Here is a 25,833-nt window from a genome sequence, read left to right as displayed (position 1 = left end):
CTATGTGTGCAAGATACAGCGTTCTTCACATCAATTGTGACACAATCACACCTGCTGATTAAATATTGCATCTGATTTCAGGAGCCCCTCTTGAGGCAAGATGCAAGCCACCTTGTTCCCTTGGCTATTTCATGGAAACTTACAGGCTCGGAGTCCCATCACCTGGAAGAGCCAGCATAAATAATATGGACACAGAAATAAATATGCACCTAATTAACATTGATAAGTAATGCTTTTTTTCTAACAAGATCACACATACAAACAGCCCACAGATCTCTTAAGGAGCTCAGAGAAGAAAATAAGCCAGCTCTCTTCAAACTTGAAAGGGGTCAAGGAAATCCAGGGGTCTCCAAAGAACCTTGGCAAAATCTGACTATGGCAAAACTGAACTAACTTTCAATGTGGCGTTCATAAGTGTGAAGTGATGTCTGTTTGGGTCAATGTGGTTAATTTCACGAATTTAATGAATCTTGAAATGAATTCCTAGCTTGCCCTGCTATCTAGGAATAGGTGCTAGGTTCATAAATGATTCCTGGTGACAGCAAGTCTCTGTCAATCCTGCTAAGGAGGCTGATGACTTGCAGACAGATGTCTCAAGCTTGTCAAATACTACTTGTTATGAAGCCATTTACAGTAAAAACCATGACCCATAAATATCAAAGAGATGAGACCTTCTAAAGAAAGCGGAGCTCACTGTGCATAGGAGTCTTTCATGAGGCTCCAACTTGGTCTGTACAAAATTCATAGGCTCACGGTATAAAATGTGTTTGGAGAATTCTTTCCCCTGTAAGATGTAGAAAACAATGAAACACTTTACAAACATGTTCAAAGACGTGAAACCCTGCATTTTTATGATGAAAAAAAGGAGAGGGAGTGGAAATCTAATGGACCACCTATAACTATAGCTAGTGTTGCTAGAAAATAAGAATGAAAGGATATTAGTTAAATTTACTGCCTATGTTTACAAGTCTGACAACTTCATAAGCTTTTATTTCTCATGAATCTATGAGGTAACTCTTTTTGAGGTTCTCTGTGGAGAGCATACAACTGTCATTGGCAGAAATAATCCTGAACCAAGCTGAACTATTGCCTTCTTAAGAAATTATGCTTAGTTCTACATTTGCTTATATGAGTATACATGTGTATATGGTAGATAGACATGTATGTAGTTTAATACACCTACATATCAAACACCATGTAAGAATCTATACATGTGAAGAAAAGGACAACTGTAATCAGTAGACAAAGCTACATAACTACAAGCCTGATTCCAATGATGAGATGACATCTGTTGTGGTTTGAATATGGTTGGTCCAGAAAGGGGCACTATTAGGAGGTGTGGTCTTATTGGAGTAGGTGGGGACTTGTTGGAGGAATTGTGTCATTGTAGTGGTGGGGTTTGAGGCCCTTCTGCTGGGATGCCTGGGAGTCATTCTTCTTTTGTTTGCCTTGGAAAAAGATATAGAGCTCTCAGCTCCTCCGGTGCCATGCCTGCCTGAATGTTTCCATGCTCCTGCCTTGATGAGAATGGACCAAACCTCTGAACCTGTAAGCTAGCCTTAATTAAATGCTGTCCTTTATAAAAGTTGCCTTGGTCCTGGTGTCTTTCACAGCAATGGAATCCTAAGACAACATCATACTGAAACTGTGGAGTACGTATCTCATGTGAAATGAGCAGTGCGGATGCTACATCTATGGTCACTCTATAGAGTCTTAGTGCTCACCCTAATATCCTGGCATCACGAGAAAATCTGCCACTTTTTATTCGACAACATGGACTGACAAAGGATTCATGAGACAAGAGACAAAGAACAGGAAAAGATTTCCTCGGTCATTTAGCTTTCTTTGAGGCAGTGGATAAGGTGGAGTATTGGGAATGACCGATTCTAGCAGGAGGGAAAGCTACCTGGAACACATTCTAGCAGGAGATGGTTGGAAACAGACTACAGTGAAGACAGAGCCTGTTAAGCCCACTGGGAGGATGGAGAGCAGCTGGTCACCAGGAGTATGGAAAGCCAGAGGAGGCTCAGCAGAATCCACTCTGCAGATAAGCCTCCTGGGGACAGCTGAACTCTCAACACCCTGTTCACACCCATCTACTGACACTCAAATGGCCTCAGGTGGTGTAATTTAGCATGAATGAAATTTCCAGGCCTTGCTAATGACCTTGGACCACATATAACCCCATCTTTCCTCTTGGTGCTTTCCATCTGTTATTTTTTTTCTTTAATTAAGGGGTGGAGTGGGTAGAAAGGAGGAGAGCAACTAGCAAAGTCTCAGTGCTTCAAAGCCCCTAACACAGGTCTGACTTTGTTCAAAGAAATGTTGGAACTTTACCGTTCGGCTTACAAACAGCATAAATAACAACAATCTTTGCATCACCTTATTTGCTGAAGAAGGGGTGGTAAAATACAAACGAAATATAATAATCTATCTATCTATCTACACACACACACACACACACACACACACACGATGTGATTATTATCTGTATGCGCTCTTTCAACATTTTAATATGGTTGACCACACTATTCCAGTCTTACACAGTGGAGGCTTGATAAGGTCCCAGCATCTCCCAGCTGATAAGGGATCTGAATGCAAGAGTACCTCACTGCACAGTACTACATACCAGCACTCGTTAAAGCCTGGTTTTTTTGTTTTTGTTTTTGTTTTTGTTTTTTTTTTTAGCTGGTATTCTGCTTATGAAAAGGTGTGGTTTACCAACTATAGATTCCAGAGATACCTATTTTGGCAAGATGAAGGTGATTATAGTAAACAGATTTTTAAATGTATGGAGTTATTACGACACAACTCTTTTCTAAGAGTTCCACTTTCTAGGACTTACCCCTAATGATGATTTAGGATACTATCAACACATAAATAAGGATCTCAGTGGATCACGGCAAGAAGAAATGTCTAATTAGAAGGCAAGGGCACATGCAGGGCTTGGATAGAATGAAAGATGGGTGGGATTTTTGAGAAGTAAAACTTTGGCTGAGATGTTGAAGGTTCCTTTGAGAAGAAGAAAGAAGATATTGGGAAAGTCAGTAAGTCTTGTAAGTCAGCAAGGTTTCTCGAATCTAGTTTGGGAATCTAGTGAGGAGGAAGATGAACTATCATGGAGATCCTAGGCTTGTGGAGAAGACATATCTGATAATAGGAGATAGGTTCAACTCCAAGGTTATAAACATAACAGACAAGAAGATGTGAAAAAAATAAGTCACAGAATCTGCAATCTGGCCAGTGAGCAGGGTTTGAGTTACATAAAAGAGAAGGCTTGGAGTAGGGAAGGCGAGGAAAAAACACACAGGATTGAAAGAAAAGAAAATGCATTGTCTCCAGGGTTATAAATTCCGGTAGATCTGTCATCAGCAGAGGCTGATCACAGATGGCCTGGAAACATGTACAGACTTTGGACCTTAGGGTGAGTATGGGGGCATATAAAAAGGTTTCTAGCACTGTCCTTGCAGGAAGAAAGAAGCAGAGGAATTTGAAACATGCTTGAAATTTAGAAGTGATAGGACAAAGTAGATGTTTGAATTTGTATGGTTTTCAAATCAGACTTAATTTTTGTTTTGTTTGATGTATTTGTTATTGTCGTTGTTGTTTTGTTTTTGTTTTTTCAAGACAGGGTTTCTCCGTATAGCCCTGGAACTCACTTTGTAGACCAGGCTGGCCTTGACCTCAGAAATCTGCCTGCCCCTGCCTCCAGAGTGCTGGGATTAAAGGCATGCACCACCACGCCCAGCTGATGTATTTGGTTTTGAGATGGTGTCTCTTGATATAGTTTTTTGTCAGACCTGGTACCTTAGAGCCTCCTGCTTCTGCCTTACAAAGAATGGAATTTTAGGGAAATGCTTACCATGTTCAGCTATTAATAATAATTTTAATATGAAAGCTATTTAGGCAAGTACCAATAATGGTTGAAAGTCTTCAAACGCAAATAGAAGGTTCAGAGCTATTTAACAAGTATGACTGGATTAGACTGTAAGGAATGGGAAAACTGTAATCAAAAGTAACTAAAACTGAGGTTGGTTTACAGGATCATCTCTAATTGAAATTGGGTGTTGACGCTCAAACTATTAAATCTGTATTCCCACAAGCAGACATGACAAAAAATTGATGAATGTTATACTTTATCTTTTTTTAGTAGCTATTGCAAATTCCATGTCTAACTTCAGCTTATACCTTATTGGCCAGAAATTAGTTATATGGTCACACATCCTTTCAAAGAAGGCTGGACTTCTATTTTCAATGTCCATGTGTTCTGGAAGCCTACCAAAGAGTGGGTTTCTTATTATGGTAGAGGCAAAAAAAGAGAAAGTATCCTGAGTGAAAATAATGGGAACTATGTTGACCACAGGCTAAGAACTAAATCAAGTGTACCAGCCTCTTGGAACAACAGCAAATTGAAAGATATTGCTTTAGATTAGCACACTTCCCTAAGTCTCCAGATACACTTTTAAAATGCTGACTGCACCAGGTCAGTTAAGCAGGGGCTTACCAGCAGTGAAAACGGATTTCTAATTCTTGAAGCAGTGGCACTTAGTCAGTGTTTTGAGCACAGGTGATTATGGTCTCATTCCCTTCTCTTTTAGTAGTGGCTACAAGCCACGGAAAGAAATAGCACAATAGTTAAGAACCAACCCTTGCTGCTCTTCTACAGACCCAAGATAGGGTCCCAGGACCCAAACTGAGGCGCTCACAATCATCTCAAACTCCTGCTCCAAATGATCTGAAACCCAAGTCAGCCCACAGCAGGCACACATATTCTCATATGCAAATAAAAATCTTATCTTTAAAATATCTAGTTAAAAATGACAAACATATTCTATTTATATTCCTTTGCTAGGTCCTCAAGGTAAATTCTGTTATGTCACTAGATCCACTGCAGATTGAGAATGAATAGGAGTCACATACAGACTCTCACACACACACACACACACACACACACACACACAACTTACTAGACTCTCATTGATGTGATTTACTCTGTTGGCCATGATGTTTCCTCAGCTACTAATAAAATTATTTACTTATTTATTGGTTATCATTAGAGATATCATGCCTTAATAATTTAGGGAAAGCATTTATTTTCTCATCCATAAATACCTTCCAGTATGTTACCTTAAAGGCTTCTATGACTTGTAATTTCCTTTCTGCATTTAATTTCTACTCAATAGTTCTTCAATTTCTACACTTCTACCTTACTCCTCTTATTTTCATTGTTTAAGTTGGTTTGTAATGTTGCTTCCTAAAATTGAGTGATTCTAGATCATCTAAAGATCTTTTCAAGTTCGATGGACTTAAGTACCACAATTAATGCCTCAAGTAGGGGAAACTGTAACCTGTGTGTTCTCCATTAGCACACTGAAGTTTGTGAGGTTAAACAACATTCCTAAAGATGGCTAGTGAATGATAGGGTTAATGGGGATTCAGGCCAGGTCGCTCTGACTGCACAGCTTGTGTTCTAAAACAATTTTTTAGTTTTGTGTTTTAAAAATTATTCTATAGGGCTAAATAATGCACTCTGAGCCTGTTTCCCCTACAGCCCAATACATTTCCCCTTTGCTTCCCCAGCCCCAACTGGTCTCCGCTGTTCCCTGTGAAAATTTCAGATTGAAGAGCTACATTTATGTCATCTGGATCTGTGAACTTTTACTAAAGCAAGGACATTGGGATGAGAAGATAATCTATTTAGCGTGGATCACTTTTACTTTAGTTTGCAATCAAGTCAATATATTACTACACACACACACACACACACACACACACACACACACAGAGTTTGGGTACCCAAGTAATGAAAAATTCAGTCTTTGGCATCTGAGAAAATATACACATGCCAAGGATTCATTTCCTAGTAGAGTCTGCAAGCAGGTTGTTTGATGCATCAAGCTCTGAGCTCTTCATCTGCCATGGGTATAATGACGTCCACTTCTCTCACTCCACAGATTGCTGGGAGCCATGGGACACTGCATGCCAGAAAATACTGTGCACTGCTTAAAAGGGTTATTTCTTTTTTCTCCTTGAAATCCAAATACATTACTCCAAAATGTATAAGCCGATGTTTCATGAGCATACTATAGAGAGCAGAATTGAAAAACTATGTATGCGTTGACCATCATGTTGCATATATTGTTTCTCTCTTACATTTTGGACCATACACTCTCCTGGAAATGGAAGTTGCAACATTCTGAACAGTTCAATGACTTACTTGGGATCATGAGTTCTTCCCTTATGCTCTTTTCCTTCACATTTTTTTTTATTGTTATATTTCTGAACAGAATCTTGTCAATTATTTGAGAGATTTCTGCACCCACTCTTTGAGACTAGGTAGCCTACTTAGGCTTTTATTTTTATGAGTCTGGAATATCTCAAATTCACCTCTAAGTACACTAAAGTGTATGCTAACCTGAAGCACTTAGACACAGTGTGGGTAGAAGCATTAATGCCTACAGATTGTATCTTTTTTCATTGAGTTGAGTCACAAGTGCTTATGATTAGCAAGACACTTCTAAAAATTGCATAAATCAGGAATATATATATATATATATATATATATATATATAGTTATTGTTCATCTTGGATACAGAACAAGATCTTTCCAAAAGAAAAAAAAAAAACCCAAACCACTATTTCTTCAGCTCCTACATGCTATAAAAATATATTGGTTATAATGTGTTAAATGGGCTAGCTTTGTTTTAACTAATGCCAGATGGAGATCAATGTACATCCGGCTTCTTTAATGGTCATAATCCAGAGTCATTAACACTGAGAGGGAATTTTAAGAAAGGTTAATTCAAACCATATGAATCAGACTCAAACAGAATCCATGAGAAAAGACAATTGATTCATACTTGAGGGAATACCTGTGAGTTTCATACTTGAGGGAATACCTGTGAGTATATGCACACTTGTGCATGTGTGTTTTGTGTGTGTGTGTGTGTGAGAGAGAGAGAGAGAGAGAGAGAGAGAGAGAGAGAGATCAGAAGTGATACTCTGCCACTGTATAATGTTAAATCATTCAAGGAACAGGAAGGAATGCCAAACTGACAAAGGCCTTGCATTCAAATCCTGAAAAACAATTCCAGTTTTAGCTTAATTGTACAAAGGCCACCACCACTGACCATAGAGAAAGACTACCACACACACACAAACACACACACACACACACACACACACACACACACACACACACAGCTCTTATTCTCTTTGTTTCCCCTTGGCAAATGTTCAAGAGCATTTTGTGTAGACAGAATAGGTACAAAAGTGCCTGAGACTCCATCACTTTTCAAGTATCTTTCCTGAGCACTCTTGGGGAAAATGTGATCAATATTTTGACTTCCCTTCATTTGAATTTAACTTGCTATTTCACTGTAATTTTTAAACTCAAGTTTCTAGGGTATTATTTGTTCCAATCAGGCCGCTTAAGCATTTACCAAATTGCAAAATAGAAGGGCTAAGTCTAGAAACCCAGTCATGGCATGGTTAGAAATAGAATTATGTCTGTGGAAAAAATGTCAGTTAGTGATAAGAAAAAGCGCCCCTTAAGCTAGCCTTCCTTTCTATGTGAGCAAGCCTTATTTATAGGATGGCTTGTTTTGCTAAGATATTTTAAAGTTGTTGTACATTGTGTGAAAGGACTCAATGAAATCACTGTTTCTGGATTCCTGATGCTAAAAGGGAAATCTTAATTGTAACCCAGCAATGGTGGTGGGAAGCTACGTTTCTTTCTGCCAGTGTATCAAGGTTTCCTTAAAAAGATTTGCATAGTTTCATGTATGTATCTTGCCTGAATAAATTTTTATGCATTGTGTGTGCAGGACCTTCGAGGGGCAGAGGAGGGAGCTGATCACCTGGAACTAGAGTTACAAGTGATTGTGAGTTGCTGTGTGGGGCTAGGGCAAAAGTGTATCATCTGCAAGAGCACTAGGTGCTTTGAACTACTGAGCCATCATTTCTCCATTCCCATAAACCAAAGTTTCCAATGAATACTTAGCCATCTTCAAATAACAATCTAAGAACTCTTCCAAGGAGTACAATTCAACCAACACAATGCTCCACCATTGAGAAATTATTTTTACGGAGTATGAGTGAGAGTCTCTTTCGTTAAGTCAGAAACTCATCTTAAAAGTTCTATGTGGCCCTTAGAAGACTCCCTCAAAGCCTGTATTAAGATGTGAGTAGAATACTTAGCACATGTGCAGCTCAGTCTTCATGTGGGTCCGCCCGCAATTGGAGAGGGAGCTATTCCTAAAGCTGTTGCTTGTCTGTGGAATCTGTTCGCCTAGCAGGGCTGCTTTGTCTGGCCTCAGTGGGAGAAAATGTGCCTAGTCCTGCAGAGACCTGATGTGGCAGTGTTGTGGGATACCTACAGGAGGTGGTAAGGATGTTCCACCTTTTCAGGAAAAGGAAAGGGGATGAAGGAAGGGAATGTGGGGGGACAAAGGAGGGGGAGCATTAACCTGGATGTAAAGTGAATAAGTAAATAAATAAATGAACAAAATGATGTGGTGGAAAAAGATAGGATGCAGGCTCTGGGAGTTTTGCATGAAGAGGATGATAATGGTACTGGCTAAGTGGATACTGGGCTGACCTTCTAGGACAGTGGTTCTCAACCTTCACAATACTGTAAACCTTTAATACAATTCTTCATGTTGTGGTGACTCCTGGACCATAAAATTATTTTGTTGCTATTTCATAACTGTAATTTTGATACTGATTGAATCTTAATGTAAATTAAATATAATATGCAGGATATCTGATATGCAACCCCCATGAAAAAGTCCTTCAATCCCCAAAGGGATTACAACCCACTGGCTGAGAACCACTGCACTAAGCAGAGAAGGGATTCAAATAAATTAGGAATGCAGGAATAGAGAACTGGAGCTCAGGAACTGGCCCAGGGTTATAAAGAATGGCATTCCTAAACTTGAACCACAAGAATTCATTATGTTGTAATAAGCAGAGACCACAGGCAGGAAGAATGAAATGCCACCAGCTCATTATGGCTGGTTTAATGGATCATTCACAAAACAATGGGCCATAATGACAAAAGCTCAGGAGTAAAGGCAGGCAATTCTCCCTCACCTCAGAGAGGCTGAGGAGGATGCAGTCTTATTGTACAAAACCAAGGGCTCACCCTAGACTGGCTTATGGCAATGGCGCTGATAATTTCTGTTGGTGAGGGGATGGGTATCTGCTTCTAACCTCTCACAAATAAGAGTGTAGTTCCAGCAACCTTGTAACCTGATTCTTGTCCAAATACAGAACCACAGACCCCTTTCTGACCTTAGCATTCAAAGTCGGAACTTGACCAGGATCCCTGCCCTTCACTTCTGCTTTCCAGTTTCAGAGCCAGTTCTCTTAGCATCTCCTCTTTCCCTCGTAGAACCTGTGCTCTCCAAAGTAACCATGGCATCCAGGTGTGCATTTTACTTGTTATTCCACTGGCTATTTCTTCCCCAAGAAGGAAACTGCATAGTCCAGGAAAAGAAAATGGAGTCTAAAGTACAAAAAATATTAATTGGCTGAGTGGATAAATTTGCCTTCCAGGTTAGAAGAAAGTCTAGACATTATTTCTAAGTCTTGACATAATTTCTTCTTTACCACAAGAAACTCTCCTCTTTTTTCTTCTGCTCTAATGTGTAATGTCTTGCTACCCATCCACAAATTCTCATCTCTATTCATGATTCCCACTTTGTTAGGGCCTTGTTCTACAAATGTATTCTTTTTCTGCTTATACATGCAGCCATCCCGCTCTATCCACCAAGATCTTTTCTTGAACATTATCATGTTAACAAGCACTCAAACCCACTGAGTTCTAACACTGCTTCCTCGCCTTCCTCTGCTTTCAAGTCCTTAGCTCGTTAAATATATTTTCATAGTGTTTACTTTATAAGTTCTTGTGTCTTTCACATAATTTGACTGGCTTGCAACATAGCTTAGATTCAAAACTAAATATGTAGAAACATCAGGGGCTCTGTCCCTTCCCTCAAAAAGTGACTATAACTGATCAACAGCAGCATTAAAATGAAAGTGTCTACCACAAAAACTAGCTGTATGAACAGAGGATCAGATACTGTTTCATGGGACAAATCAGAGGCACAGTTTGAAACTGTCATATCTGGTCAAGGATTTACCAATATACTATATGACTTTGTTTTTTTGGTAACATCCATTAGAAGTCACCTGAGCTGCAGGGGTGAGGTACTAATGATTCTGTTGCAGTGTTATGATGGTTGTGGCACGGTGGAAAGATTGGTTAATTAAAGGTAATCAATGTCTGTGTGTCAAAAAATTATGCAACTGAGAAAATGAAAGCTTCTTAAGATCATGATGAATGGGAAAAGGACAAAATTCAATTATTCATCCCCTGGTCCCAAGTACATACATTTAAATGCAGTAAAATGAAAGAAAAAGAGATGAAATGTTTACCAAGGATTGACCACTACCTATAGATTGTGAGATTATGGGTGAACATTATTCCTTTTTCTCATATAAAATGTAGATTTATGAAGTTTTATAAGATATAGATTGAAATTTTTTATTCCTGAATTTTCTGAGGGATATAAGTATTAGTTTTGTTTTCCAACACATTCACTCTACACTATTTTGTTGCTTTTGTTTGTCTTCTAATTATTCCTTCTCTGTTGCCAATTCCTGTCTTATTCTGCATCTATAATGAGGGTGCTACTCTTCTTCTTTGTTTCTGCTCTCACCCCTTTCCTGGTAACATCACCAACAGCCTCCAGACTTTTTTCCCTCCATCTTGCAATCTCTTACTCCAGAGCACTCATAGGTCAACCCTTCATGCGCCACCCTCTTATCTTCATCTTTTAACACACCCTCTTCTACTCAGCATTCATTGGCTGTCTGGTAGGTATCTTCTGTAAATGTAAGGGTCAATAAAAAGAGAACTCCTTGCTGCAGGTAGCTCTCAGACACATTTCTCTAAGTCACTTCTTGATCAGACTCGAACTTTGAAGTCACCTTTGAGTCATTTGCCTGCCTTTTATGTCTCCAGGCAATCAGCTAATGCATCTGACTGTAATCTGGGTCATCAGAAGCCTCTCTCACTTTCATGACCTTTTCCCACGGCTACAACCGGTGCTCTTTGGGCCTTTTATTTTTCTGTATGGCAGCACCTAAAATGATACTTTGTATAATGTGCTTACTTCAACAGTCTTAAACAGAGCTTTAAGATTAAAAAAAAAAAAACAAAAAAAAACTGAAAATAGTTTGGACATAGTTATCTTCTGTTTAAAAAAAATACCATCCAAATGAATAAGAATAAAATCATACAAAGACAAAGCGAAAAGTGAAAACTCAACGTGCTCTTTAAAAGCATCCTCCACGCTGTTAAGTTCATCTAAATGACATTTTTATTTTACAGTTCAAAAGGGGGAATAGGACTTTTCTATGGTATAGCATTGTAGTATTCACACATTCTTCCACACTTTGTTTCCAAGAGTCTCCTTGATCTGATCTACGCTCTAGAACTTCTGAGATCTATCTCTGCTTCCCAGACTTGGCCAATCCCTTCCCTGCTTATTTTAATGTTTGCTTTTCTTGAATCTCCTCCAGAGCAGTATCCCCCTTGACTATTTCCATCCTTCCTAGATTTAGACCCTAATAATTCATCCTCCTATACTCCATACAATGAAGTCCCCGAGGAAATGACACATGTTAGGATGGTACAAGGGGATAGAAGTGCTTCTCTGTCCTGCTCTACTGCACCAGCTGACCTTAGGAACGATTCTGTTGGAGCTACTTTTTCACAAGAAGAGGGTCTTACTACATACTATATAACTGTTAGTTCCCTGGTGATTTTTATGGTGTCACCAGTCCTTGAGTTTGGATATTTTTCTCCACATTTATGACACAACTTTCTGCACTACTTATTTCAGACACTTGAGCCTTTTGTGACAATTTCAAATGTAAAAGTCTTTACAAAATATGGTAAGAGTTGTGGCATTTCAGTCTTGAATTCTCTAATGTTCACATATAGATCATACAACCAATTATAAAACTCCATGATGAAGGTAAGAAAATTGCTTTAATTCATCTAAAAACCTCTGAGTTGATCTGTCAGCTTTCCTTAAAGTAAATGCTCCTAGTTAAATATATTATATAAAATACATGAAAACATGAGTATTTTATATATATATATATATATATACATATAAGAACTTGAATGATGTAATTATTGGACACATACTTCTATTACATGTAAATGAAAATCTGTAAAGCCTATTGTTTTGATAATATAGTAGCCTTCCATTATACATATAAATAAGGTATTAAGAAAATAACTGTTTACAAAAATCTTCTAGAAACATTTCATCTTTATGAATGTCTTTGAGGGCTTCAGGGCAGACTCGGAAATTATACTGTTGGAGCCTCAGTTCAGTCATCTATAAAATGGAGACTATCTATGTCTGAGGATTGCAGCGAGAGTTAAATGAGATATTACATGATAAGAGATTAGGATAATGTCAGGCAGATAGTTAATAATAAGTTATAGTTCTAATTAACAAAGGCAAGTGATAATAAATTACATTCTCCACAATTATTATGGTTCTAAAAGTTTCTTTACAAAGTCTTTGGCTATAAAGAACCCAATTTCCTGTACCCTCATCCTTTTTTATTTTTGCTTTTCAAACCAGGGACTATTGTCCTAGACACACTATGGCCTGGAACTGGCAATCCTCCTGCCTTAACCACCTGAATTTTGAGATTACAGGGGAGCCATCACTCCTGCTTATAGAATCTAGTCTTCACTGTTCTTTTGCTCATATGAGATCATTTCTAGTATGGCATTTGCAGAGAAATCAAGAGATCAAGTCCTCTGGCCCTCTGCTACTGCAGAAGCTTGGCAGGAGACCCGAAGTGTAGTCAGCAAAGTGGAGCCTGGAATACTGTGTGGGAGGTGCCCATAAGCAAAGCCCAGGCTGCAGTTTGCCTTTTTGTCTCCTTCTGGTGAAACTGAAAAAATTTTCCTCTTTAACTAATATTCAGAAAAATTATTTTCCATAAATAGATTTTCACATATAGCTCTACCTTTCTGCCAAAATAATTTATCTTATACTACTAACTAGGGACTGGAAATGTAGCTCAGGTGTAGAGTCAGTGACTAGGATTTGAATTCTGGTCTCAAACACCACCACTAAAAACAGTAATTATTAGCAGGACACACATACAATTTTTTTTAATTTACAAATTAATTAAATAGATATTAGCTGAAACTGTTATAGTTCAGCCAGTATTTTGGGTGTGAAAATATGACTGAAAGAAAATTCAGTAAAAGAGTTAACAGTTGTTCAGACAATATTGATTAGTCACGCCACGGAACTGAGACCGGCCTTACAACTCTGGACATCAAGCCTGTTTGGATTTGACTCACTAACAGGTATTTTACCAAACAGGTTTGCTCTACAGAAAGTCCATCACCATACCCCAGAGATGTTTTCAAAATGGCCATAGGAAAGGAGGCAAGGGAGGCCTCTTGGTGGTCATATGCACGCCCTCCAGTGCCTACAGAAAAATGCAATGGAGCTGAGCAGTTCATGTTGGCAGTATATTGCAGACTTCATGTTGAATAGGACGTTGATAATTTCATTGTTTTAAATTAGCACAGATATCCCAAAGCTCAAAATAAATATACATCTGAAAGCTAGGAATCGACCATGTGGGGTGTGTGTGTGTGTGAGTGTGTGTATTATGTGTGTGTGTTCTACAGGGATTTTTGTCAAAAAAAGAAAGAAAGAAAGAAATAGACAATTTTCATCAAATACAACAAAGTATTTTCATTTATTCTAAGTGAAACCTCCAAAAAGAATGATTTGTACCACATCCAAGAGGTATGGAGGTAGGGATGAGTCTTGTTTGAGGCTTAGATACATAATTCTCCTGAAGAATTTCTGAGACAAGGAAAATGCATAACCATTTCATTTGTCTTTAAGACCAAAACATGGCATCTCCTTGGAGAACACACTAATTTATTTTAAAAACATTCCTTCTCCTGTTCAAAATCATGTATGGTTCAGCCTACGCTTTGGAAGCCTGAGGACAGTGCCATGTGTCTCTTCCTATCTTGTGCTGGGACTACCCACAGAAGCTGGGCTCTTCAGCAATGCTTGTGGAATGAATAAATTAAGTCACTCGTGATTGTGATTACCCATTGCAGAGAAAATGAACCTGCTGCAAATCCTCCGATTCATGGTGCACACTCACACCGTTAGAATCTTTCAAGCTTAGGTTGGTTGTCTCAGCCATTTTTTTAAAAGTATAGTTTTTAGAAAGCTAAAAGTCTGAAATATTTTCAACTGACAGTCTTAAAGGAGAATTCTATCGGGATGCCAAGAAAAGGCTTAAGGGGTGGCACTGACCGGTCTCTCCTCAGGAAGGCAGAAAATGTCTTCCATTTTCTTTCTTCCTTCTTCTTCTTTTTTTTTTTTTTTTTTTTTTTTTGGTAAATGACTACTATATAGGTTTTGTGGACAGGAACATATGTTAAAGTCAGAGATAATGTTAAAAAAATTAAAGAGCAGGCAGTAATCATAACTGCCCTTTCAAGTCAATATACATCCTCATGCTAAGTTTAAAAATGATTATTTTTCATGTAAGGCTTGAGGCCCAGATCAATGGATTCAACTGCTTTCATAGCAAAAGAAAGGATCTATTTTCTTATGTTATTAATTCTGAATAAAGCATATGATACTAAGCTCTTTTGAAAATTAACCATTTCTGACTTTAAATATATTTCCTGTTGTATACTAAAGATATTGTATAGAAATTATAATATTTTATTCACCAAATTTCACAACACTGAGTCATCCCTGGGCTTCAGTCTCCAAAGCTCTTCCCATCTAAAAGGGTGAACCATTTTATTTAGATTTTTTTTTTTTTTTAAAAAGCATGGATCCATAGGAAACCTCCATCTAAAATAATTTTTAACATGTTTCTCTTAAGTTCAAATAAATATATTTTCTTTGTGATACACATATTTCAGACATTTTGTTAACTGTCACAATGACAAAAATCCAAACATTACAGATGAGCTAGGCATGCTGATATTTCTTAGTATTTGCAGCATAGACAAAAGGCATATATTTTTTAGATACTTTCTATTCAAAATAGCCTCTGCTGACGGTGAAATCTGCATAAGAACTCCTACATCTTCTAGACAAAGATCAGACAATCCACTCTGGGATAAAAGACCAGCCATGAGGGTAAACCTAAAATAAAAGCATTCCAATTCTTTCTCAATTGCCCTTCCTTTAAACATCCAAGTAAATCATGCAGTACCTTTTAATTTTCTGACTGAGTGCTTCCCAATCAGTGCCTCCTCTGTTAGAGACAAGCTGAGGAACCTAGAAAAACAAAAGAAACACATAGGTACATATAGGTTTGTCAGATAAATATCAAAAATCACAACTCACCAATAAGTCTATTAATCCTTTATATCCAGATAATAAATTTACGCCTTGGAGTCTGGAGCACAAAAAAAGGCAGCGCTTGGATTTTAAGCTCAATAACGTATTTAAAACATAGTATTCCGAGGCCACATAAAGCTGATCCTTTGAAAACGTGGATTAAAAAGAAAATAAAATGTAAAAAGCCCTAAAGCATTACCGGTAGATATGCAGCAATACCCCTCGAATGGAGTCTGTAAGAGCTGCTGCAGAACCCTGCTTCAGGAACACTCCCTCTGTTCTGTGTCGCTAGCTCCAGACAGACGCAGTCTGAAAGCCACCAGCTCCTGTCTGTGTGTGCCGTGGAAAGGGAAGCTGCAAATTAGAAAAAGTCCCCGCAGTGGCGGAAAGGAAAATAAGGCAAGTAGGAGAGTGAGAGAGAGCTCACTAGGCTTAGAATTTTCGAGAATGATGACAAGCCACTCAGCTCCGCCATCATTCACTGACAAAAGGATGCTGCCTCTGGCTTAGGATTTAGTGGTTTGCCACGGGGACTTCTGGTACCAAATGCCTGACAGGCATTTTAATTGCCTCCATCTAAATGTGTCCCCAGGAGTCAAGTCTATAAGCCTACGAATGTCATCATCTGGTCTCCTTTGTGTGACACACACACACACGTGGGGGTGGGGCAGGCTTAGAGAGACTCGTTTTCAGGAATATAGGATTACAGGCAAGTTAAGCTACACAAACTGGACATAAGTAAATGATCATTAATTGGAATTTTATTATCTATATGAAGTATACTAGAGATAGTTTGAGGTTTTGTCATTGACAGATGAATACAATATTTTAAAACTATCCCATATTATTATTAATGTCCCAAAAAGGTATGTACTAAAGAAGTGTATATACTAGTATATATTTTCCTACAGAAAATTCAAAGGCTTTGTAAATATGATAACTACAAGCTTGGCAATGTTTCACTTCAAGGCTAGCCATGTGATATCCGTGTGCAATCATTTTATTCTGGTTCCACACAAAAGAAGGTGACAACCAGTTTGAGGACTGGGACTTTGCCGTCCCTGAGGTGAAGGCTATATTACAGGGAATTCAGTGTTTGGCATAATCAGTCTCCCCTCCGTGTTAGCAAATGAAATTAACAATTGAATATCCCTGTCATACAGTGTGCTTTATGTAGGGGACTTAACTTAATTCTTCACCTGTATTATCCTGGAGAATTGATAATAGATGAATTGGTAAAGCATTGTTAGAGTCCTGAACCAGTAAATGGAGTAAATTTTCTGTGTATCAAAAGGGCCAGCTGCAAAGAAGGTTGCTGAGAGGAAGTATCACCATGGTTACCGGAAACAAAAAGCAAGGGGGTGGGGGTTGGAGAGAAGGGAGATGCCAGGAAGAGAGAACAGGAGTACAGTGGAGAAAATCTGGAGACAAAAGGATACAGTTCCTTCTCCTCCTTCTAGAAAGCTCTGCCTCTGACAGATTTGTGTTGTGCTTTCAATTCAATTAAGATCGAGTTTCACTTCCTGCTGCCATGTTCTTCCCCATTTTTGATCATGAGCTAATTTTGCTTTCATAAATATTCATTTTTTCTTTTCTATGGGATTGATCCAATCCATATCTGCATCTTCAGAAATCACTCAGCCTCACCCTGTGCACCCTTTGTTTCATAGATGAGAAAGCTGGGGCCTGAGGGCTACTACATCCTAATTCCCACACAGAGGCAGCAGCCTGGCTTCCTGACTAGCCCACTGGGCTGTCCCCTCTCACCAAGTGACTTTCTCTTCTTTCCTCTTATGCTATTTGAAGGCAAAACAGAATCCAGTAAGATCCTGTGCCTTTGATCTTGTCAACCTTTCATTTGCTGAAGCAACATTCTCCCCTTTTAGGACACACCGCAATATTCCTGTGAACCAGCTTTGCCTAATGTCTGAGATGGATTGTGTATAAGGCCACAGAACTTGGGTGATCATAGCAACAGCCCTTCTTCCTTTTACATTTTGGTAGTCAGATGGATCAACTGCCCTTTGCAGATCTATCTTGTTCAACCAGCTTAACCACTAGGGCCTGGGACTTCTGACATTATTGGCATTGTTGTTTTTACAAGCATGAAAGTAGAATATCAAACTGAGCCAGGGTTCCCATGTTGATCGTATATATCACAATGTAAATCTTCCTGGGTTTATCTAAAACAATGATGCTGGAAAACTGGGAGTCCAGGTGTATTGTATGCATGCATGTGTGCATGCCAATGTGTGTGTGTGTGTGTGTGTGTGCGTGTGCATGTATTCATCTTTGTGCATGCAGAGGTAGAGATGTCAGTCAAAAATATTTTTCACTACAGATTTAAGAAGTGATTTTCCACAGCCTATGAATCACAAAAATGACTGGCCTGACAAGATATCCTCAATGGTGCAATAATAACATTTTTATTGGGGGGATAACCAACAGCTGTGTAATTAGACTTAAGGACTGCTTAATAGGAAGGAATTCATGCCTGGTACTGTGTGTGACTCAAGCCAACTACACGTGGCAGGAGAGTCATAGATCCTTGAGGAGAATCTACTCCTGCTATTTTCCTAAATTAATCTAATTCCTAACTACATTCTAAATCCCTGTCCTTTCACTTATAGATTAGTACAGTTCTCAGGAATTCTCAAAGGATTTTCTTGCCCCATCAGAATGCAGCATCACAGAGATCCAGGGCTGATCAAAACATAGAGAATAAGTGACTATGGTGTACCCAGTCATAATTGGTAATCTACATCGCAATGCTATACCCAAGGCTCAGGGAACATTCCAGAAGAGGGGCCGAAAAGACTGTCATTGCCAGAGGACCTGCTGAGTTATAGTGTCATTTGCTCTCCTTCTGGACAGAACAAAGAAGCTGAATGCATGAGGTCTTAAAAGTATGGTTTCCTAAGCAAGATGTGTATAATGAAGACATCAGGTGACAAGCCAGTGTGGCTGGGGTAAATTTCATGAGGCCCTACATAAAGGGCTGCAGACAGTTAATGATGGCTGAGAGAGAGAGAATCATCTCTCTCCAAGGATGATCCCCTGATTGGTTGCCCAATCCCAAGTAGTTAGTCCTAAACACATGTACATTTGAACACCAGATGCACTCAATTCTCTCTGTCTCTGTCTCTGTCTCTCTCATCTAATACAATAACAATTAAAGAAGAGAAGGTCGTGAGTGGAAGTCATATAAAACATGGAAGGACGAGGAGTTGGAGCAGGAAGCTGTATTGAGAATGATGTTTATACAATTCTTATATATGAAAAAGATTTTTAATAGGTCAATGTGAAAATTACATTAATGGATGATTAGTTCAAAGACAATAAAAGTCATCTTTGTGGTCCATATGCTTTCCCTATTATTCATATTAAGCATTCTATGTGAATGCCATATTTTACTTACATTGCCATAAAAATCAGTATTTTGATTTCTACTGTATGATCTACACTTATTTAAAATTTAAAATAGATTTCTTTCCTACTTCCTTTGAATTCTGCCAAGTGGCTAGCAAGAGGCTGCAAGTTCTTAAATGACCAGAAAGAACAGGTTTGTCTTCTGTTGATATTATAATACACTAGGTTTGAATTTTTTAAATTAAAAAATTATCATAATAGTTAATGAAGGCTTCTTAGGGCCCAAATACTCAGACCATCTTTTTAAACTTGACTATAGCTGAGCATGATAGTTCAGGCTTATAAACTCTCAATTCAGAAAGAAAAGAGCGGCAGAAAAACATGTTCAAGGCTAGACTGGATCATGTAGTGAGTCCTTGCCTCAAAATGATTAAGTCAATAAATAGTATGCTTTTTGCTTTAAAAATTAATAGAAAATATATACCCAGCTGTCTTGATTTTGTTATTTGAGGTAATAGGCAGATATGTAAGCATTTTACAAAGCATTATGATACCAAAATCTGCTTAATATCATCCTTTTTTCCCTTCAGCTAAGTTGGTCCACATAAAATAGATTTCTTTCCTACTTCCTTTGAATTCTGCCAAGTGGCTAGCAAGAGGCTGCAAGTTCTTAAATGACCAGAAAGAACAGGTTTGTGGTTATGGTCTCATTTTTAAGCGGACTTCAAAATATCTAACATACAACAATGAAGGGAAATATCAGGAGCTACCATAGCGCATGAACTAATATGAGGGTTAGAAGACAAATAGCAGTTATGTAATCTTACGTATGAGAGCTCATGAGCAGTATAAAGATTATAGGTAATAAAATGGTGCCGAGTATAAATAAGGAAGTAGTAGTTTTTTTAACAAAATAATAAATATTATAACTGTAATAAATATTACAGTTAAACACACCTGACAAAGATGACAGAGGGAAAGAAGGAGAGATGGAAGAAGGGAGGGCAAGATAGATAGATAATTATCAAAAGCTATCACAGTATAAATTATACAGATGGCAAAAGGTGTAAATATCTAGCTCTAAGAGAAACTACAAAAGTACACAGAGCTAACTAGAAAAGGTTCTTGTCCTTATTGCAGCACTATGCGGATTACTGAGGACACAGAAACAACGCAAGTGTCAGGTGAGAACAGACAACATGTGTGTGCTGCAAATGCTTCAGAACAAAAATACATGTAGATATTATTATTCCCAAAACAAATCAGCACAGGTCTTATTATTTGTCACAAGCTTGAGCCTGGAACTGAAATGCAATGAGCCAGACAGAGAAAGAAAAATGTGGTTATGGTCTCATTTTTAAGCGGACTTCAAAATATCTAACATACAACAATGAAGGGAAATATCAGGAGCTACCATAGCGCATGAACTAATATGAGGGTTAGAAGACAAATAGCAGTTATGTAATCTTACGTATGAGAGCTCATGAGCAGTATAAAGATTATAGGTAATAAAATGGTGCCGAGTATAAATAAGGAAGTAGTAGTTTTTTTAACAAAAACATACTGAAGGTCTGATATATTTTATATAACATGAGCCTTTGAACATGCTATAAGTAGAAGAAGCCCAACTAAAGGCCACTTATTGTACTGTTTATTGAATCAACTCTTATGCATCTAATTCATTAGGAGACACTTGAAAGCAGAATATTGAGTATCACTATAGACCTCTCATGAAGCATGAATGAGAAACAGTTTGTTTACAAAGGAGCAAAGACCCAACTGATGCTGGGGTACTTAGGGCCATCATGGAACTTGACTGAGGTATTATTGTTCAGACTTGGCCTGCAGTGGGGATGCCAATGGATTATTTTAAGCAAACAGTATTAAAAAGAATTCAAGATAATGCTAGGTGGTGGTGGTGCACGCCTTTAATCCCAGCACTTGGGAGGCAGAGGCAGCAGATTTCTGAGTTCGAGGCCACCCTGGTCTACTAAGTGAGTTCCAGGACAGCCAGGGCTATACAGAGAAACCCTGTCTCAAAAAACAAACAAACAAACTGAAAACAAAAGAAACAAAAACCAAACCAAACCAACGAACCAGCCAAACAAACAAACAAAAAAACCGGGTTCAAGATATCTTGTACATTTTTTACATGATCTACCCACTTTGACTTCAAATTTTCCTGTCTGTCTGTCTGTCTGTCTGTCTCTATCTATCTATTTATCTATCTATCTATCTATCTATCTATCTATCTAAAACCTACCTATTGTAGTCTCTTTAAAATGGAATTACATTCTTATCCAATGTCTGTATAAAATAAATTTCAAGTTATTTTTGGATTATGTACAAGAAGATGTAAGAGAAGAAAGGAAGAGAGAGAGAAAGGGAGAGGAAAGAGAGGGAGAGGGAGAGGGAGGGAGGGAGGGAGGGAGGGAGAGAGAGAGAGAGAGAGAGAGAGAGAGAGAGAGAGAGAGAGAGAGAGAAATTGATTTTGATTTTTTTAACATAAAGGTTGAGTGTCTCTGTATAGGAGGAACAACAATATCAACTAACCAGTTACCCCCCCTCCCCGCACCTGAGTTGTGTTTCTAGCTGCATATGTAGCAGAGGATGGCCTAGTCGGCCATCAATGGGACGAGAGGCCCTTGGTCTTGCCAAGATCATATGCCCAACTATAGGGGATTGCCAAGGCCAGGAAGCAGGTGTGGGTGGGTTGGGGAGCAGGCGGAGGGGGGGGACAGCATTTGAAATGTAAATGAAGAAAATATCTAATAAAATAATAATAGTAGTAGTAATAATAATAATAAAAAGGTTGAGTGTAAATTAGTGAAATAGCTAGATTAACAACCAATATCATTTTGGTCTATAATTCTCTAAGATTTGACCAAGTGTATATGTCATATAACAACAAACAAGATGCAAAATGTTTTGATTATTGAAAAGATCCCACGTGTCAGCCCTTTAGCTCCTGCAATGGGTGGTTTATCTTCCTCGATCCTGGCTGTCTTTGTAGGCCACCACTGTCCAAGCACATGAAATGTCTGTCATGCAGGTCTTTTATGTTCTTTTCACAGAGTCTCACTAAAGCAAGCTGAACCACACTTGTTTTAAAACTCCTTTAAAAGACAATCTCTCATGGACAAAAGTACTGAAAAACAACTATTAATTCTTCATTGTGTAACCTTGTATCTCTTTTTTTTTTTTTTTTTTTTTTTTTTTTTTTGGTTTTTCGAGACAGGGTTTCTCTGTGTAGCCTTGGCTGTCCTGGAACTCTGTAGACCAGGCTGGCCTCGAACTCAGAAATCCGCCTGCCTCTGCCTCCTGAGTGCTGGGATTAAAGGCGTTCGCCACCACGCCCGGCTACCTTGTATCTCTGAAAAGACTAAGTTGAAGGTAAAATGATCCTCTGAGTATGAAAAGCAAATGATAAAAGAATAACTAAAACACACACACACACACACACACACACACAGCCAGTGAGAGTGCAAAGGAGCACAGCCACTTTGGAGAACTGCTTGCCAATATCTACAAATGCAATTCAGCTTCTAGATAGATACCAAGACGAATGAGCACATATGCCCAGATAGCCACATGTAATGCATACCATTAGCAACATTCATAACAATGCAGAGCTAAAAACTACTCAAATCTTTGAAAATAGAAGATAATTCAAACAACAGATTACTCTTTACACAAAAAGGAAAGAAAACATCACATACAAAAATCACAAATAAAAGAGATCTGCACAATGGTCACATCCTATGCCATTCCGTTTAACTGAAATTCAAGACGGTCAAAAATAACACTCTAAAGTTTGGGCAGGGGTTCCCTCTGTGAGGACAGATGGCATCGACTAATCTAATGTCTTCTGGATTCAGCAGTAGCTGAAAATCTAATGTCTTCTGGATTCAGCAGTAGCGATGCAGGAGGTGGAAGAAAGAATTGCCACATTTATTACATGCATTGCACCTTAATGATGACAATAATATGCAACATGATGTCATCGTTTTAGAAAGTCCATTTGTGACAGACTTCAAATCTGTGAGGGTTGTGCAAAAAATCTTGGTATGGGAAAACACTTGCAAGCATGCCCTGTAACCATGTCTGGATACAGGCGGGCCATATGATGATGTGTATGCTGAATAAACAAGGGACCAGGTTTCCTAGCAAAAAGAGGACATTGTACATCAGCTTTTCACGAATAAACAGCCACTCAAATATAAAAGAAAAAGAAGCAAATACCTATTTTATGAGCATCCTATCAGCAAGCGAATTTTTTTTTTCCTTATAGAAATCTTTAGTGAAGTACATTATCACTACAAGAGAGTAGTCAGACAAGAAACTTTAAATCGTTCTTTCCACAGGCAGCCTCTGCCCACTGGCATCACTGATCTTCATAGTTTGTCTTTTGGCTTCATCTCTTTCCTTTCCAATCCAAAGCACACACTTCCTTTGTGGTCCATTTTAAGTTCTTCCTCTCTAGTATCAGCTTCCAGAATTTCTACAGCATATAAGATCTTTTGTTTCTTAGACTCACCATGATATAAAATAAAATAAAATACATAAAAACTATTTGGTTACTGTAACACGTAACTATTGTTTTTTAGTTTCTTCCCTAGTTTATTTAGGCATTGCCTAATTTAAAAGTGTAAGAGATGAATCTGATTATAATGATTAAATATCTGTGGTGTGCTTTTCTCTTTGGGTACATTGTTTTATTTGGCTTTTCTTAGAGTTGCTTACTCATAGTTTACTGTTACAGAAACAGGTCCTGTTAAGTTTAGCAAAATTCCCAAGGCCACACCGCTGGTGGGACATAAATTCAGGACCTGGATTTTTAAGCTAATTAGTCAGTAATTCAAACTAACACACAAAATATCAGAAGAGATTAAAAACATTAGACTTCAGAATTTTCCATTGCCACTTACAAGGCATCAGAAGAGGATGAAAGAAATTAAACATAGAGTTAAATTTAAGCTTTAAGACAGACTACATATTATATAAGTAGGGTGTGAATAAGGGAAGCCTGTGAAAAGAATCAGAAGACTGCAAATATGTATTTTACTTTCAGAATGCCAGATGCTTTCTCCTTATATTTACAAATTAATGTATGCTGGTTGCAATCATCGCCACAGTTGAAGACCACATAACCTTATTTTTCAGTTTTTGCTTTCTTTTTATATTTCTTTGTTGTTTGTATACTTATTATTACCCCCCACCCCTGTGTGTGTGCGCACATGAGCATGTGTACACACGTGCATGTATAACAGAAGACATGAGGAGGTCAGAGGATAACTTGTGGCAGTCAATTCTCCCATTTTACAGTCTACTATGTAGGTTCTCAGCACTGAACTCGGGTTTTTAGGCTTGATGGCAAGCGAGTCTAAATACTGAGCCATCTTTTTCTTTTTTTTCCTTCCTTCTTTTCTTTTAAAATATTCTAGTGAGGTCTTGTTATATATCCCAGGCATGCCTTGAAGTTGCAAACCTCCTGCCTCAGCTGCTTGAGTGCTCTGATTTCATGCAACAGCATGTCCACTTTATGCCCTACTTTCTAACTTTGCTTTGCATTTATTTAATGCAGAATTCATTCTCATCACATACGTTTTGTTTCCGGAGTTTCTTTCTATGATCTGTTTCTTTGGTGAACCCTCCCGTTCTGACTTTGGAGTGATTTGTTCTTTCTTGGTGCCAATCACACTAGGGCAGGGGGAGGGATTACACATGTGGGTTGATCCAACCATGAGCCCTGGAAGTTCAATCTTAGGTGCTTTGTTCATCTGGTTGTTCAGTGATTAGAGAATACATGTCTAAACCCCTGTGACCAGCACTCTCTGGATTTTAAAACATAAACATCAATGATTTAGCATTGTGTTTGAACCTCAACCCGGTGCCTGAGCCCTACTGTTCCACCTGGGAATACCAACCTACTTTCATATCCAGGAATGACTCCTTTAACCTTTAAAGTGACTTTCTAGTACTTAGTGGTTTTTCTGATAAGCATACCCTTGATGGCCTGGGGCATTTCATGGATATCCTGAGAGTAAACTTGGTAATTTGAACCTCTTAACTTGCCTGATTTGGTAGGGCATTCTGGATCAAGGGAACAGGAAACCATTTTCACAGGTTACAACAGCAAGCTTACAGACAACATACAGTCTATGCTTGATATATATCGAAATAAATGTCATTATGTTTTCAAAAGTTTTGCTGTCTGGTAATTTGTGGCTTACTTGTTTTTAAACATCTTGCTCAAAAATTACCCATACCTAGTAAGTATAGATGACAGTAATAAAACTAATGTCTGAATACAATTGCTGTCCTCATTGCAGTATTTCCTTAAATACCATCCAGTACCATGGCACTGTTAAGTGCAGAACCAGAAAGCATCCTAACAATGTCACTTCACAAAATACATGTCCACTATAAGTTAAAAGCATTTGCACTTAAATTTGGGGTAACCAACTGCTTTAATAGAAATACTTCCATCCTCTTCCTAATATTTCCACATATGCCTTTCCTCACAAGGAAGGCTTCACCTGAACGAACACTTTATTACACGATATAATTTCTGCTTCCAGTGTCCTTTGTTCTACTTTGAATGATACCTACCAATTTCTCCTGTGGCATACTATTTACTTGTTTATTCTTTACTGTCTGACACTATCTACTTGTAATCTTCATGAAGACAGAAGCCTGCCTGCTTTATTCACTAATATATCTCAAGCACATAGGACTATATGTGGTAAACAAATAATACATAATAAGTATTAATTGCACAAATACTATTTAAGTGGCATTAGTGGGGTTGAATATACAATATTAAAATTCACAGAAAGATATGAGTTTCTTCTCCCAAAAATCTTCACTCTCAGCTCAAACAGTTTCAGATGTAATGAACCGAACACATGTGGTGTGTTTCTTTCATTTGGTCTTAAATAACTTTAAAATACATATATTGGGGTTTCCACCCTTGGTGCATTGATGGTAACTTGATACACTTGTCATGTTTCAGGGTTTTTTG

General features: G+C 38.2%; 1 protein-coding gene across 20 annotated transcripts in view; it reads right to left on the bottom strand.

The window, feature by feature from the left end:
* The window catches only part of Map2 (microtubule associated protein 2), a 278,479-nt gene that overhangs the window by 104,092 nt on the left and 148,554 nt on the right, over positions 1 to 25,833 (bottom strand). For 19 of the 20 annotated variants that reach the window (XM_085838066.1, XM_029476932.2, XM_085838017.1 and 16 more), the window contains exon 3: positions 15,313 to 15,377. The gene's annotated coding sequence lies outside the window, so the exon portion shown is untranslated. Of the gene's footprint in view, positions 1 to 15,312; positions 15,378 to 15,639; positions 15,960 to 25,833 lie in introns of those variants that run through there. The other variant, XM_029476930.2, reaches the window with a different exon arrangement.

This window comes from Mus caroli, unplaced genomic scaffold (genome assembly GCF_978045245.1).
Source record: "Mus caroli unplaced genomic scaffold, Mus_caroli_1 scaffold_1, whole genome shotgun sequence".
In the NCBI taxonomy this organism is placed as follows: Eukaryota; Metazoa; Chordata; class Mammalia; order Rodentia; family Muridae; genus Mus; species Mus caroli.
The sequence above is the reverse complement of the archived record's forward strand: the minus strand, read 5'-3'. Positions and strand labels throughout refer to the sequence as shown.